The 17,930-nt window shown below is 40.2% G+C and overlaps 2 protein-coding genes and 1 pseudogene across 4 annotated transcripts in view; 1 reads left to right on the forward strand and 2 right to left on the reverse strand.

The window, feature by feature from the left end:
- Tbc1d32 (TBC1 domain family, member 32) overlaps positions 1 to 17,930 on the reverse strand; it is a 214,676-nt gene that overhangs the window by 76,642 nt on the left and 120,104 nt on the right. The window lies entirely within an intron of this gene.
- The window catches only part of Msl3l2 (MSL3 like 2), a 33,046-nt gene that overhangs the window by 7,100 nt on the left and 8,016 nt on the right, over positions 1 to 17,930 (forward strand). Inside the window, exon 2 of one of the 2 annotated variants that reach the window (XM_006512876.4) lies at positions 15,279 to 15,429. The gene's annotated coding sequence lies outside the window, so the exon portion shown is untranslated. Of the gene's footprint in view, positions 1 to 15,278; positions 15,430 to 15,982; positions 16,096 to 17,930 lie in introns of those variants that run through there. The other variant, NM_001163833.1, reaches the window with a different exon arrangement.
- On the reverse strand, positions 5,778 to 12,675 carry Gm29794 (annotated as a pseudogene).

Genomic DNA, 17,930 nt, shown 5'->3' on the forward strand with positions numbered 1-17,930 from the left:
GAGAGAAGAAGTAGACATGGGCTCCAGCCCTAATCAAGAAGTTATCTGTAGTTGATACCCACTGACAAAGGGAAAAAATCAGCTTTCTCTAGTGAAGTGTCACTGGGTGTGTCAACCACACTTCAGGGCAGGCCTCATGCCCTGGAATGGATGAATAACACAAAATGGACTCCAGGTTTTGTTGTGTGCCTTTTTTTTCTCTCTCTCATGCTGTTGCTTGTTTTTAGTTTATCTTTTTTGGATCTTTGGCTTTAGATCTCAGGAAAGAGATAGAACATGAAGTTGGCTGTGTAGGGATGTGGGAGAAATCTGGAAAGAGGTAGGAGAAATGAAAGGATAGTATATATACCAGATTCCTATTGTTCAGTGAGGGATATCTCTCTAATGAGTTGTTGGCCAGGAAGAAACCCAAAGTTTCCCAACAGAATACAGACTATTGATGAATTATGACTGGCACATGGGTGTCCACTAACCTATCACTACCTTTTCATGTCTTCAGAAATGATATGAACTTCATATCTTGACACAACAGCATATATTACCCATTCAACGTGTACATAAGTGTACCAAAAATAGCTGTTCGATAACATTGTAGCCCAGAACCTGGCTACAATGACTCACAAGATCTAAAACCAAAGAAAAGTCCACCAGGACCGTGAAGAAAAACATTCCACTCAACTTACAGAAGTCAAAAGATGAACTGCTGCTGCTGCTGCTGCTTAGATTCAGTACAGATGGAGTCACTCGAAAGACTAGATATCTAGTTAAACACTGAGCTGCGCAAATCCGAAAACATAGAGAAAGGAAGATGGGGTAAATAAGAGACTGCTTTAAACACAAAGCAAGTTCAAGGTCAGACAGTGACAGTTAGAAATACAGAGCGCATAAAGGAGCTGTGTACCCATAAAGGCTGGGTACAATGGGGAAGCATCTTCTCCTAAGGGTCTGAGGTGAATCCTCAGAGCCCAGATAAAAAACAAAACAAAGGACAGCTCAGTGTGGTGGAGCCTGCAATATGGTGGGGCCTAGAGAAAGAAGGAAAATGGAATCCCTGTAAAATCCTTAAGCAAGGATCATTAGGAGAGAAAGTTGAGACAGAGACGAAGGAGGAGGGAGAGAGCTGCCCCTGCCATGTGCCACATGACAGGAGGCATAGAGACTGAAATTCCCCAAATTTTCTGACTTTTGCAAGTTCTCAGGAGATGGGGGGAAGTCCTCCATTGTGTGATTTATTCCACCACAGCCTTTGTGCCAAGAACCTGCATTCAAGGATAAGATCATAGATTTATCGTACATGTGCAGGGGTTGGGGATGCTGGGCTTTTGTGCCCGTCCCATCTTGTATGCCCAAACCCTCAAAGCAGTGGCCTGTCAGTTGCAGAGGACTGGAGCTGAGAGGCAGGTACATTCTAATAGATACATGTGAACTCCTAGTAAGCTGGATATGTGGTGTCGAAGGAGTAATCAAGGATGATAGATGATGCTTAGTTAAAACAAGGAAGGGAACACACACACACATAAACTCACGCATGCCCGCATGCACACCAGAAGAAAAAGATTTAGCCAACCTTTCTCTTCTTTTAGGCTACTGAATTGAAGATGAGAATGACCATCAATTGCACTCTCGATTAACATATGAAACGGGAGGGGGGCCTTAGTAGCTAGGTGGGCAATGGGATGATTCATGTGAACTGGAGCAACTCTATTTATGAAAAAATTCAGGACTCAACCAAGTCCTCACTTGACGATGAAGACTTAAGACCAATGTATGATGTAAGATTTTTAAAATCATGCAATGACCAGTAGCTCAAAGTTTAACAAATTTAATTACACAATGAATCAAAAGGACATTATCCTTCAACCAAATGTAATTCATTATGGGGAGAAAAAGACAAGTATAACATTAAAGTCTGCCTTGATGTAATTCATGATACAAATGCAGAACCCAGAAAAACCATGTTGTTTGACAAGATTCCCATTAAGATTACAAAAGACCAAACATTCCTCCCTCCTCCACTTTTAGGGAAGAGAAATATCTTATTCTCAAGAGTTTAAAATTTACAAACAAGATCATTTTGCTTTGAAACACAGATGGACTAATCGAGGTGGCTTTAGAAAGGCTCTAGGGCAAGTTGTAGTAAGCCAGGCAAGATCAGTCTACCTTCTGCCAAGTCTAGCTAACAATGGACAGGAAATTCTTGGGAAAGGCAGATGGGTATGAAATATTCTCCACCATTCTCATTTAACACTGAAAGGTAGAAAAATATATTCACAAGAGAGAAAATAAAGTAAAATGCAAATGAACTCAAGTCAGCCCACAGTTGGTCCTGTCGTTCCAACGCCTTGAAAGGAACCTCATAGCTGACCTCCAAAAAGACAAAGGAAAGGCCAGGACTGATGCACCCTAATGGTGCCTAATTTTATCTGTCAATTTGACTAAATACCTAGACAGGGATGCAAGATAGCTATGATGACCCAACACCAAAATCTTAAACTCGATAGAAGACAAGGATCTTTGTATTATTTTTGTAACTTGCTTACTCACTTTTTGATAAGTTCATGTCTAAGAATAATGTAAAATATCCATCTGTACACTCTTGAGATTTGTATATGCATAGTTTCAATTTCATAGTGGTGTGTGGCTTTTAATGTGCTACCATCTAGGACAAATAGTCAAACTGCCATCACCAGATGTTGCATGAGCTTATGGTAACTAGGCAAATGAAACACACAGATTATCAACACAAACAATAGGCACTTAATGTTACTGCATGAACAGGTGTTACTATTTGATTATAAGGGTGCATTCACAGTCTGGATGTTCCTAGTGCATCACTCATCATTTCTAAAATGAGTTGGCTTCACTGACGAGTTACAGAAACTGCAAAGCCTTGAGAAGTTTGGAGGGTAGAGCCATGAATGCTTACATCTAACACTGGAGTACAAAAGGGGCTGCTACCACGGAGTAGTCACTGTGGGATTAAAAACAAAGTGATCTGAAAAGAACCCTACGATGGTAACAAGTCAGCAAAGAACAAAAGGGAGACGAGTCACAGAGACACCAGTGAAGAAGGTCCAACAAAAGAGCACACAGCTTGAACAAGGAGCCTATGTGGGGAGCATTCCTAGCACAGTGGAGCAACAGTGAAGGAACACATTAGGCAAAGTGGCAAGAAACAGTAAAGAGATAAGAGACGGCCAGAGGAATATGAGGGACCCAAACATCTAGATGACATCAGTAATAGTGATGGTTCTAGACCTTTCTAAGTCACCCTTGCATGAAATTCTCAAAAACAAAAAAAAAACGTGAAAATAAAAATATAACCAGTAGATAGGAGTCTGAGTGTTCCTAACACAAATAAATAATACATGATCCAAACAGGATGAGGCAATTAACCTGACCTGATATTATACATTGAATAGTATACTGAAAGGCATATATTGCCCCATAAATAAATGTATGTGTTAAAATATAAAATAGAAACATGAATAAGTACATATATATTAATAACATGAAGGCTCTGAAGTAACAATTAAAAGAATAATGTCAGAAAATACACTCATGAAGTAGGGATAATTCTGGTGGCCATTACAGAATAGTCTGAAATTAGATAGGGGTAGTTTGCAGAAATCAGTTAAGAATATATTATCATAACTTAGATAAGACAGTGGCTTAAGGCGGGACATTGTATGGATTACCATAATGAAAAAAGAGCTTTAAGGAAAACATGTACTAGTCTCATTAATCCCATGAGGCTCATATCCTTGTGAATCACTTCTATTGAGAGCAGACGGCAGCTGTGGTCGCCCTGGAACTAGCTGAGTAGGTTAAAGAGGGGGCTTGGGGTATGTTCTGTGAGGTATTATGAGCTGCAGTGCTACACGGCTTAGGACCTGTCACAGCCTGTGCATGCCACGTGCCCACTGGGCATGCAGTAGTTGGCTTGCTGGTTAGATCAACTGTCAGGTATCACAGTACCTGAGCTGAAGCAACCTTTACAGGGTGACTTCACTGTGGTCATTCACCTCATTTCATCTCAGCACATATGTGTGGTATGAACCATACATTATTACAAGAAGAAGGGCACCATGTGTGCCATTGGAGGGTCACATGCTGTGGCAGAGTGTGGCACAATGGAGCAGTTTCAGAGAATGATATTATTCAAATCAATCTTAGAATATACAATTGTTATTGATCATTGTTAATCTCTTATACTTAATTTATCAATAAGATATATATAATAGCATACAAAAAGCATAATATATATCAGCTTTACTATTATGCAATATTTAAGGGATTCACTTTTGATCCTGGAATGTAACCCCCATGGATACAAGAGAAGGAAAAACAGTAGAAACTCTAAGGCCAATACATAAGAACTGAAAGTATGATCCTGCCGTTCAGTTGATAACAAGAAAGCAACTAGAATTGTGAGGAGAAATTTACACACACACACACACGCACGCACACACGCACGCACGTGTGTGCGCATACATGTATGAGAGTTATGTAGGAAGACCAGCGGGATGATTCTTTAAATATTCAATACACTTACTTATACTAACAATGATCAATTAAACATTGTCATGAAAAAAGAAGGTTTGCTAATCATAGGAAAACATATAATATCTTTTAAAATATCAGAAGTATAAGATCTGTATGAAGACAGCTATGGGTATATGACTTAAGAATATAAGTATTACAATAAGGAAGCACAGATCCTACCCACATGATAAATGTAGCAAAAGCTGTGGATTCAATTTAAACACATTATTATCAAAACTACTTTCACTATAGAAGTAGTGAGCTAAAATAATTTTAAAGAATAAATCAAATAATTTATGTATTTTCATAATCTAAGACAAACTTCCCCCCATCAAGTGCTTCCTACTTTCCAAGCTTGGGAGAGGTGAACCACACTTCATGTCACAGTTACCTCACTATCAACACTTCATCCATCGGGACCCAAGAACAAAGAGGTTAAGGGTCCAGCCTCATATCATGTATGCCATCAGCCACTTGGGGATGCAGCCACAGTGTAATATCAATGCTACACAAAACACAAGTGGGATGAAAACAAGTCCCCTAAGCTGTAAATCTTCTAGGAGGAAAACCATAAATGTTAATGTTAATTAAACAATATTTAATTAAACAGAGATCTATAGTATGTTTATAGATTAGAAAACTCAGTAGTATAAAGATGCCAATTCATGCAGTATTGATTATAGAATGAATATAATGATAGTTATAATACCAGTGAGGTCAGTCTGACAAGCTGATTCTAAATCTTATGTGGCAAGAGATCAGAAAGGAGGCAGGGTTTTATTGTTGTTGATTCTTTTTTAAGAACAAAGGATTTTCCCTGCCACTACTTGTAACCTAGCATAGGGCTATAGAGCAACTAAAATTACTTGATATTTATATAAGGAAAAACAAAGTTATAATGAATAAAATAGAAAATTTTAAAAGGCCTTTGTTAACACAAACCTAAATAGGAAACACCTTTAATATACATTTATAGGCAAAACATGGCATAGTCCTATAATGGAATATTTTATGATAATTAAACTTCAAAAACATGTAACGTTAATTTAAATAACATAAGGCTAAATAGAAATTGCCTGTTACAATAGGACATATAGTCTATGCTATCATTAGCATAAAGTCTAAGAAGCAACAAATTAAAATGTTGTTTAGTGATGCAGGTCTTGATAATAAAATATTAATAAAAATTAAATACGATTAAAAATAAAAATTATTGTAACCATTAGTGGGGAAAGAAATAGTCATGAAAAAACAATGTCAAATAATATTATTAAATTCTTACTTGACTAGGAGTATATAGGTAACTGCTCCATAACAATTTATTAAACTGCATGTTTAAATTTTCTTTAATATTTCATTAAAACAAGTCTTATGCTACAGTGGATAATGGGGAAGAGTACATCATTATAGCCATGAGAAGGATAAATGTGTATGTGACACATGAGCAGATGCAGAATACTAATAGGAGAGAACATTTTAATGATAATTAAAGAATACAGATACTTGCCAGACTTGAGATCAGCTACTACCATTTGCTACTTAATTATGCATTCTTCTAATAAACAAATCTTAATGGCTCAGTAATTAGACCAGCATATTTGCCTAAAACAGCAAATAGACTAAATATAGAAGAAAATACCACTTAAGTAAAATAATATTATTTTTGCTAATGTAGTATTAAACCTAAGTTAACAAAGTAAATTAAAGTATACATATTATTTTAGTATTTTCTTTGCATAAAAAATAAAATAAAATAAACTAGAAAATTTGTTTCAAATCTTACTCGTGAGATTTATAAGCAACAGAATGTCAGGTTTGATTTTTGCTCAACTCTAATCATAGAGAAAACTCATTGTTTTACATTTGATACAACAAGGTTATATTCAGAAATATTCCTTCAAGGCAAACCTGATCTATACAATACAGTCATTTCCAGGCCAGCCAATGCTACAAAATGAGACTCTATAAAAACAGCATCAAAAATATCCCAATAGCACTAGAGAGATGGCTCAGAGGTTAAGAGCACTGGCTGTTCTTCTAGAGGTCCTGAGTTCAATTCCCAGCATCCAAATGGTGGCTTACAACCATCTGAAATGTGATCTGATGTCCTCTTCTGGGATGCAGGTATACACGCAGATAGAGTACTCGTGTACATAAAATAAACACATAAATCATTAAAAAATTATTCTAGGAAAATTTAACAATTATCTGTCTTAAATCCAAAGTCATTATAAATCTTACAAGTTTTCAGAACTTCTTTTTAAATTTTTAAAATTTTATTATTTTTTATTATATATTTTCTTCATTTACACTTCAAATGCTATCCCCTTTCCTAGTTTCCTCTCCAAAAGTCCCCTATACCCTCCCCACACCCTTTTCCACAACCCACCCACTCCTGCTTACTGGCCCTGGCATTCCCCTGTACTGGGACATAAAATCTTCTTAAGACCAAGGACCTCTCCTCCCATTGATGGCGGACTAGGCCATCCTCTGCTACATATGCAGCTAGAGACAAGAGCTCCGGGGTACTGGTTAGTTCATATTGTTCTTCCTAGGGGGTTGCAGACCCCTTCAGCTCCTTGGGTACTTTCTCTAGCTCCTCCATTGGGGGCCCTGTGTTCCATCCAATAGCTGACTGTGAGCATCCACTTCTGTGTTTGCCAGGCACTGACATAGCCTCACAAGAGAGAGCTATATCAGCAAAATCTTGTTGGCATATGCATTAGTGTCTGGCTTTGGTGGTTGTTCAGAACTTCTTAGAATAAAAGACAAATACAAAAAAGAAACATTTAAAAATATATATGATCAACAGCAAATTAAAATGAAGTCTTAGAAGAGCAGGTAGCCTTAATATGATTAAAATAGAGGGGTTGCTGCCCCAGCAAAAACTATCTTCAGCAATGTCTTATTAGGTTACTTTTGTCAAGACAAATTTCTATACACCAGAAGACACAGAGAGGCTAGGCAGAAAACAATAGCTATCAATGTATTCTCTATTTCCGACAACACTAACAAGGTACAACTAATGCCGTAAATTATGACGTTGTGGTTCCCAAGAAGCCACACCCTATAGTACTCTTGGGAATGTGAGTTGCTGAATGAAGGCAATCGACATAAAAGCACTGGTTTGCCTATAGAGGATCTTCTTAACGCATGGCATGAGACCGAACATGGAGGATCCAAAGCCTTTTTCCCTAGGAAAGCGCCTGAAAACACTCAATCAAAATAGCTAACCTCGCCTGAATCAAGCTTATTGACAACATTCAAAAATGGCTTCCTCTCCTCACCTCAGGTGCCAAAGGCTGCATGCGCATCACTATTATAAACATCCAAGGCCCCTTAAGAGGATGACTTTTTACACAGTTCTCATCATCATTAAATTTTTTTCTCCCTGGCTCCCAAAGGTAGTCCTTTGATAGAGAAACACTGAAATCCCTAAAGTATTTTCCAAATTGAAACAACCCAAATTTAAGAGCTGTATTTGTACTTATTGGGAAAAGGGGAGAGGTGGAAGGTATCAAAGCACAGCCATGAGATTTTCCTGAGTCTTCTTGGAATAGCAAAAGTTATTCACATTTTTACTGTTGCTATTAAAACACTTGGAAACACTATAAACAAACATGTGCTTCAGTAAACAAACTTCTCACACACTAGAGGAATTGGAATGTCTATCTAATCTATCCAGTGTCATTTCCCTGTTATAATATATCTGCTCATTATGTGCAATGAAATATACTACCATATAAACTCTCTTTACAAGACTGAGTTAGCACAGGCTACATAACAGCACTGATGGTGTAACAGGGTGAAGGTTTCCTCATTTGTCTCGGCTGACGCCATCTTTGGCTTCTACCCTGAAAAGTCCTGTGAGAAAGCACCCAAGTCTGTGCCAGAGCCCTGCTCAGGGTTGAAATGCCCCAGCTAACTGCATGGTCTCCGCTTTTGCTAAACTTCTTGCTTGCTTCTCCCTGCAATTGCCAGCCAGGAGTTTCTCTGTGTTCTTTCTCTGTTTTTTGTTTGTTTGTTGTTTGTTTGTTTTTAGTTAATTACAAAAGCCATTATTTACAAAAATCTGTACACACATTTGAAAAACTCACCAAACTGTCATCTATGAATCAAGTTTTCGCTAGATCAAAATATTAAAAATGGGATACAATTAGGTTTCTCTTCTCAATTCTTTTCAAAAGGATTACTATTTTAAAGCACATATATGCTACTTCCTATTAGCAAGACCCATGTTAGAAAAAAAAAAAAAACAAGCAGCCTAGTGTTCTTTGAGCCCCTAGGCCTTAAACCAACTAACTAGTCAGGCCAGGTCAGAACAGGCCAGGACAGGCCAGTGCCCAGAACTAGGGCAAGGAGCTGGCCCACAGTGCATAGCACAATGCTGTAATGTAACAACAGGAGGAACAAGTCTTTGGCTAACACTTTGGCATTAAATGAAAAAGGCAAACAAGATGGAGACATGCAGCCCTGTCAGCCACGTTGGATCAAGAGACACAGGTGACCTTAAAGGCTGGCTCCCAGAGCAGCAGTAGGAACCCTGCCTGGTACATACCTGGTAGAAAACTATTTCAATCACTTAGGTATGCCACTTGGGCATGGCAAGGAGCACTCACACAGGAGAAGCAGGGAAGGGCAGTGGGCCACACCAGCCACAGCCAGCTCATCAAGTCACTAAAGTGGATGGAGTGCAAATAGTGCAAATATTTCAGCCAAGTACTATCAACACACTACCTGTTCTGCTCACCTTAAGGGCCACGTGGCAATGTCGGGTCCAAAGCAGGACCCTGTTCTCATCCTGGGAATATTTTCTTAGCTAGAAAAAGAGTCCCGTCTTCCCTATGTGTGCAGGACAGGGCTGACGTGTCCTTCATTACATGTTAGTTAAGAGAGCCCTCATCAAGGCTCAAAGTTTGTGCTTCTCTTTGCAGACTGTGTTCTCTCCTAGCAACAGCAGGCTTGGGACAGAGTATCTGGGTCCTCTGTCCCAAGACAGAGGACTCAGCCCAAATCCTACTTCCAAACCCTTCTGAGTCCCAGGGCCCTTCAACACTGTCAAGGTGCCCAAGCAAACACATAGGGTGGCACAGAGACCCACTGAGTTGGATGTGATGCACAGTTCCATGGTCAGGGAAAACATAGTGATGTACTTAGGGCAGCTCTGCTGTTCGGAGGTGGGTATCAGGCCTAGGGGGGCCATATAGGGTCACTGAGGCAATGTGGTTGTTCTGCATGACCTCAAAGATCATCTGCTGAAGACCAAAACAGAACGTGGAGCCAAACGAATTGGTGTTATTTGGGGATGAAGACCTGTGCGAGACAACAGGCTTTTCCACAGGATGGCCCAGAAGCTCCTGTATGCTGACCACTTGCTGTAGTTTGTGTATATTTCAGTCTGACCACCTGCATTCTCTTTCTTTATGGCTAGTGGGATCTTGAACTAGTGGTGGTAAATGTTAAAATTATAATGCCCAGAGTAATTGGTATTCAAGACAAACTTCTTCACTGTATGTGTATTTGATGTCCACTCCAAGAGTGAAGTAGTTAAAAAAGTAGTTGTTGTACTTGGATTGAACTTGTTTATGAGGGGAAGGAGAGGGAATTTTCATCCTGTCTTCAGATTTATAGAAGACTTGGTGTGGAGAGCCAAGCATGCAAAGAACATCTTGGCAAGATTCACCAAAATATACCTCACGCTCAAATACCCTCATTTTGGCATCTGCTAATACTCCAGGTCCACAACCTGCAGCGAGCAAGTGAAGTTGCAACCCTCAGGGTCCAATTCCATTTCGAAGAACATCTACACTTTGAGCACATACATTCTCCAGGAAACAGCCTAGGGGCATCACAGGAGCCTTGACATCCTGGTGGCTGTTTCCACTATAGATGTACATTCGTTCTACAGTTGCTCCATGGGGTATCTGAAGAGAAGCCAGACCATGGGCAAAACTGACCTCATACTTGGGAGCCTCTGTCCATGAGTCTAACTGAAAAGAGAAAGACAGTCCTCGGAAGTTGAGATGGAAGAACTGCTCAGCAGAGTTGTACACTCTAGATAAGTAAGAAAGAACGACACAGTTGACTGGAAGCTGCTTTCCAGTGTAAACCAGCTCGGCAGGCAGCAGTGACTCCAGCAGGGGAACTGCTTTTGTCTAGTTTCTGAACTGACCTCCAGGATGGGTTGTGCCAAAAGACTGGTCAATTTGCTCAACGGTAGGAGCGATGGCCTGAGAGTTAAAATACACTCCACAATACTTTAATTTTACTTTTTTCAAGTCATAAACGTCAATCACCTGGAGTCTCTGATTGAAAGCATCAAACAGTAGTGTGACCTGTCCGGAGTCAGGTTAGGATGACGTCATGGCTTAGAGGAGACCGCTCACTGTAGAGATCCTGGACATTTTTGAGGATGCGACAGGGATTCTGAAGAATGGCTTCTGCCTGAGCCAGAAGTATTCCCAGCGTGAATTCGCACTGCTCATTCCCCAGAGAGCGTTCAGGCACTACCTTCAGGTCCAGCATTGGTTCGGTTCACTAGGCTGGGCAGCCTCCCTGCAGCAGCGCAGACAGGACCCAGCCTGAGAAGAGCTGTTCTTTTTCTTTAAAAAACTCCCTGTAATAATATTCAGGACTTCTCGGTGAGAAATATATCTCTAAAGACAGAAACCAGCTTTATATAAACTCTCAATTAGAACATTGATTGTGCTCAGTGGTTTCTGCATTTTTACCCTATTAACAATGACTTGGTCAATATGAGTACCAGAAGGTATGTGCTTCCACCTGGTATGGACAGAAATGCAGCTGCCATTCTTTCCAAACTTAGTATAAGACAGGCTCCAAGTGTGGTACCATTACCATCTAGGCAGCCATGATGAAGGCCTATTCTAATGTTAACACAGTAGTACCAGGAGGAGGAGAAAGTAGCTGACCCTAAATGTTTTAATAACTACAAGAGAAGAGTTTCTTAAAATTTTTTATGTGCCAGAGTGGTTGGGACCTGGGGAGGGGCGCCTTTGTTTGCCCTTCTTAGAAGAGAAAGGGGTAGAGGGATGGAGGAATAGATGGAGGGGCTGTGTGAGGGGTGGACTGGAAGGAGGTGGGGCTGCAATCTGGATGTAAAGTGAATAAATTAATTAATTAATGGAAAGAAACTGAGAGGTTAACCATCTCAGGAGAATTTCACTAACTCTAAAATGCTTCACAAGTTGTTAAGTCTTCTAGTGTTGACCACTAAGAAAGCAGTGAGCTCTGTAATGTTGGCCTATTTGAGATCTGGGAGCAGCACGCACTGTTTGTAGATTGCTCTAAACGACTTATATCAACTCTGCCAGTTGTTTACAGCCCGGGTCAGAAATAAAGTGTGGATGTCAGTCCGTCTCCACATCCAGCGAGTCCGTCATTTGGGCTTTGAACCAGGTAAGCTCAACCACAGTCCACACTTCAGTGACAGGCTGAGGACTGCAAGAGCAGCTGGCAAAATAACTGCAGTAACTGCACGCAAACTCCTAAAATTTTGGAGTAAATCCAATTGCTCCTGTTAGAAAAAGAAAAGGCCTATTTTGTTCTTATTTGACAAAAATAACTACAAGCTTTCAGAGGGCCATACTGCCCATCATCCCATTTGGGCAGGCTCATGGGTCGCTGAGGGAAGGTGACCCCCATCATGAATGGATTACTTTGTTTCCTTTACAGAAGGAAGCAGCCCTTACTGAGCATACATGTAAGGCACTGCCATTCTCTCAATTGCCTTGTTCAGGATCTGAAATTTTTCATTATATTATAGGGGTCTCTAGCTTCCTTGGTTAGGCTTATTGCTAGGTTTTCTTATTTTTTCCCCTTTCTAAATTCTTCCTAGAACTTTTATTTCTGGTACATGAGAAAGGTAGGGTTAATTACAAAGTGGAAGGCTACTTCGCCGAATGTAAATTTATCACTTCTTAGTTTTCTGCAGTCTTTCAAATCTCTTAAGTATACGATTATTTTATCTATAAGGGTACCCATATTCATAAGAATTAAAAGTAAAACTGCCTAAAATTGCCAAAAGTAGTCTCCAGATCCATGTACCCCTCGTAAAAATTCCAATGACCTTCTTCACAGGAAAAGGCGAAAAAGAAATCCTAAATTTCTACTGGGGGAAAAAAAAAGAAAGAAAGAAACAAACCTAAATACAAAAAAATTTCAAAAAACAAAACAAAACAAAAAACAAAACAAAACAAAAAAAAAACCTTGACTACTTCAGGAAGCTGGAAATTTCTGGCTGTATCATGCGATGCTTTCCTGAAGCAGACTCTGTGATGTTTTGCTGATGAAGAAACGCGCTGTTTTGCTGAAGCAGACCCGTGAGAAGACAAACGTGTTTGGAGAGAGTATAAGTAGGACCCAACAGACAGCGATGGGGCGCTTGCATTGCTTGCTGTACAGCTCTTTATTGGTCTCCTTTCTTCACTGACACTCACTTTGTAGAGAGAGGCATGGAAGAGAACTTCTCCTGGTATCCCAGCTGGTTGCTCCTGATGACTTGTGCTGATCTAGCAGGAGCCTAGCTGTTTCTGCTGGACCCTGCCGCCACTGTTTTTTCATGTTTGGTGACACTTTCTGAACTGGACTCTTGGTAACCTGACACTACTGAACTAGATTTCCAGTATCCTGAGAATGGATTGGAAGCACCCCCAAAGTACTACTTTTAAATAGGTCTACATCCCTAAAGTCCTATTTACCAACTTTTCTCCCCTACCACTGGATGGTGGGCTAGAAAGAGGGCCAAAACATTTGAGAACCCTTACTAAAGTAGGTTTTAAAAAATCTAAAGCTACAGAAAGCAATATCAAACATTGACAAATGAAACTGCATAAAATTTAACAGATTTTGCATAGAAAAGGAAACAACTAAGTTTCCTTGATAACCCACAGAACTGTACAAAATCTTTGGTGGCTATACATCTGCAAGAGAAATCATATATAAAATATATAAGAACTTGAAAAAATCAACACTAAAAAAAAAAAAAAAAAAAAAAGCAAACAACCCAGTAAATTAATAGGCAAATGAAATGACAAGCTTTTAAAGTAGCCAATAATACAGAAAGGCCAGGGCTGTATCTGTGCTGGTAGGGTGCCTGCCTCAATTTGACCTCCAGCTACACATCAACCAGGCATAATCCAGAACTTGGGAGATGGACGCAGGAGGATCAGTTCAAGGACACCCTCAACTACAGGAGTGACAGTCCTGCCTAGACAACCTGAGACTCCTTAAAAAAAAAAGGTCATAAAGAAATATTCAACATCCTTAGCCATCAGGGGAATGTAAATCAAAAGTGCATTAATATTCTATGAATCTGATTGCTGTTGTTCAGAAATTAAGTAAGAGTAAAGGATGTTGAAGGCACAGAGAACAAAAGGGGGGACTCATTCCTGGCTGGTGGGAATACAAATTATTCCGACAGTACAGCAATCAGTGTGGACGTTCTTCACAAAACTGCAAAGACAGCATCACAAAATCTAGATGCCCTACTCCAGGGAACATACTCAACTTCAGCAAGCCACAGCAATACCTGCCCATCTGCAGTGACAGCAGCATTCACAACATTCAAGTCATGAGGCCAGCATAGGCACATGCAAACAAATGCACAAGGAGACAAACATGTGGCATGAGTACACAATGTGGAGGTTTAATCAGCCATCATAACAAAGAATTTACATCATTTGAAAGAAGATGGAATCAACTAGAGATCATGTTAAGCAAAATGAGCTAGACCCAAAAAAAAACAATGTATAAAATGTTTTCTTACATGTGGTTCCTAGATTCTATTTAGATTCCCCTTCCCCCTCCCCCTTTCCTGTGTGTGCATGTGACAATGAGACAATCTGAATGAAGGAAGGCAACTAGAAGGAGAGGGAAGAGGAAGAAATATGAAGGTATGGAGGTAAAATACAGCAAAGCACATGGTACACTTCAAACAGCTTCATAAAACTCACCAATAAATAAGGTGAGGACATCAAGAAAACTAGGGTTATTCTTAGAGAACTCTTTATTTACTCTTTTCTATTGGTCTTCTCCTTATATTTTTCATTTACTTTGTTATATGACAATATCGTATGGGCATATGATATAAAGCAATTACTAGCTAGCTCTCCAATATTCCTTCTTATCTCCCTCTCTTCTCTATCAACCCTTCTGTATCCCTACCAGTTCCTTTCTGGATTCATGACGGTTTTTGTTCTGTTCTGTGACCCATTTCATTTAATCAGATCCCCCTGTGTGCTCATTGATTATACACTGATTCCTAGTAGAGTGAGAAGTGCTCTGTTCAACCATCTTCTAAAATAAATCTCCTGATGATTGTTTCCTGAGCCCCTGGCCGTTATTTCTACTCATCAGTCAAGGCCCATAAAGCTATAAAAATCAATACCTAAATGCTTATCTTTCCAGACAAAGCAAATAAGTAGACAGTGTACTTTAAAATCCCCTCTTTTAGATATCCATGGTCAAAAGATCAGTAACTGCAGGTGTAGCACATAATACCATCTATAAGCCAGACTTAGTCATTTTTTTCTTCTGTAGCTAGAGAAAATTTCACATAAACTAGAGATTACGCTGCACATATAATTCATATGTTCATAAAATTTACTGTGTTCTTTGGGTCAGTTTAACCTTATTTTACAAAAGTGCCACTTTCTTTGATAGCTGAGTGTAACGTGCCCGAATAATTGAAGATTCACTTCTATTTCTGACAGGTTCTCTCTTGCCCCCGCTGTCTTCAAGAAGCGAGGGAGCAGACAGCAGAGAGGATACATATGAAGTACTCTGTAAACTCGGTATTACCAGCCTTTAAACGGGATGAAGCAACGTAAAAATAGATCACCACGAAGGATTTAAATGAAACAGGTTTGCACTCAGTAGATGCAGGATACTCGTGTTATAGTTCTGGGAAGTGTTTATAGCTCAAATACGTCTTGGGATGTAGACGCATCATCTGAGAGAGCATCGCAGTAAGTCTGCCTGTCAGGAACTGCAGATCGCCTAGAAGCCTGGAGCTGTGGGAAAAAGTGTGTGGGTGGGTGGGTGGGGGTGGGGGGGCTCGGGTCTTAAAGGCTGGAAGCAGGGCCTACGAAGACCACTGTCCTTCCTGCTGCTGTGTTGGCTAGCGTCAACTCAGTATCAACTATAGCCATTTTGGAGGAGGAAACCCCTAATTGTGAAAATGTCTTCAGCGGATTAGCCAAAGGACAAGCCTGTCAAGCATTCTCTTGATTGATGTTTGATGTGGGAGGGCCCTAGTCTCTGGAGGCAGTGCCACCCGTTGGGCTGTAGCCATTTCCTCCAAGTTGAAACATCTTCTCCTGGAGGGAGGGGGCGCTAGAGAGTCGGGAAGTAAACCAGACAAATCCGGTGAAAACTGAAACTAGCAAGATTCTCAAGGTCCCCACCCCCTCTCCTCCTGGGCTTCAAAAGCAGTCGAAAACTGCGGGGTGAGAAAGGATTGCACGGTTGGCTAGGATTCCCACAGCGAGCAGTTCGGTTGCAGTTTTCCTGAATCCCCACCTTGATGAGGTAAGCTTTTCAGAGATGCAGCTGCTTTTGAGCTTCCCTGACCCCACTGACCAGCACTGGATTCTGGATTTCCATCCCATAATTAGTTGTCAATGCCCTCTCTGGGCTAAGCAGACATAGACTGTGGTTCTCTAAATACGTCTCATGGGACAAAGTGTCTGGAGAGGTATTCTAGAGGCATATGTTAGAGGTATTTTGCCACATTTCCACATCTCATAGCACTGAACAATAAGGGAATTGTTGGCTATAGGGAACTATGCCACCAAGAGTAAGCTAGGGTCTAGAGAACCCCCTTAGCAAGTCCTGAGAACACCCATCTAGCACCCAAAACCAACACAAGATTAATGCAGCATAGTGGGGGGCTCAAACCCCACAAAATACAGCCTTAGACACAGAAGCCTATAAGCAGCTGAGACTGAATAGGAAACAAAAGTAGATATAATGTAGGGAAGTTAAAGATACCAGTTCAAACTTCACAGTAGACGGGAGAATTTTCCAGCTGGGCTGGAGAGATGGCTCAGTGGTTAAGAGCACTGGCTGCTCTTCCAGAGGTCCGGAGTTCAGTTCCCAGCAACCACATGGTGGCTCACAACCATCTGTAATATAATTTGATTCTCTCTTCTGGTGTGAATGAAATAAATAAACAAACAAATCTTAACCAATAATAGTAGTAGTAGTAATAATAATGATAGATAATTGTACCAGGCATGCTTGTCTCTGTAAAGTATAAACTCTATAATAATCATTAGATTTTTTTGCCATCTGTACTTCCTTTCTCATCTAAGGTACTTACTGATTTTGTGATTTAGACTACATGTTTACATATAGGAAGAGATTACAAGTGAACTTGGGAAAAACTGGAATTCACCAGCTATGGGACAACAGTTAAAGACTTTTTGATAAACTACTTACTTAAACTGTAGGTGAGACAGTGTTTCATTGGAGGATTTTAGTTCTCTCAGGCTTACAAGACTAAAGCTAAAGTACTTGGTGATGCCTGACAAGAATTACTGTAAATATTAGACATTACTATTAAAGATACTATATCTTTGTGACAATACTCTTGATACAAATTATTTCCAGACCCCATTTGAAAAAACTAAGCAAAGAAGTGATTTTAGGAATTCTAGAAAAAATAAATATGGGAGGGAAAAGAAATCACTCTATAGTTTTGAGAATCCTTACCTCAGTATTTCTCAAAAGTGAGCTTGCCAAACTGTGGAAGTCCACAGCTGCCAGGCTGAGGTAGAGGCTTCAGGGACTCTGAAGACAAACTAACAAGGATTGAACTGATTTCAATGCAGCTTCTTGTTGAGAGGTCTCTAATCTTTAGTATTCCTATACTCTTGTAAATCCAAAAAGTTATGTATGAGTGCTCCCCTACCACCCCACTAAAGTGCTAATGCATTTATCTTTAGGGCCTTTCTTATCTAGAAAATGGCTCCATCAAAGCAACAGAGGGATCCAGGAAATAGGACAGTAGCTATGCTATGGTAGTTAAGTTGACTATGAATGCAACAGGTTCCAAAAACACATAGGAGACAAACTTCTGGACGGGTCTATAAAGGATTTTTGAGACTGGCTTGGGTGGGAAAACCCACCTGAAATGTAGACTGTGCGGTTCCTTAGATTAGATTCCAACACTACCTAAAAAAGTAGACAGGAACTGAATAGAGTCTCCATCACTTTGCTTCCAGAGTGCTGAAGCAATGTAAGCAGCTACCACTGTGCCACAGTCCTGCTGCCATGCCTTCTCCACCACGGCAGGCTGCCTTCAAACTGGGCCAGCCTAAACCCTTTACTTCTATTAGGTGTTTGTTATGTCATTCAATGAG

The sequence above is a fragment of the Mus musculus genome, chromosome 10 (genome assembly GCF_000001635.26).
Source record: "Mus musculus strain C57BL/6J chromosome 10, GRCm38.p6 C57BL/6J".
In the NCBI taxonomy this organism is placed as follows: domain Eukaryota; kingdom Metazoa; phylum Chordata; class Mammalia; order Rodentia; family Muridae; genus Mus; species Mus musculus.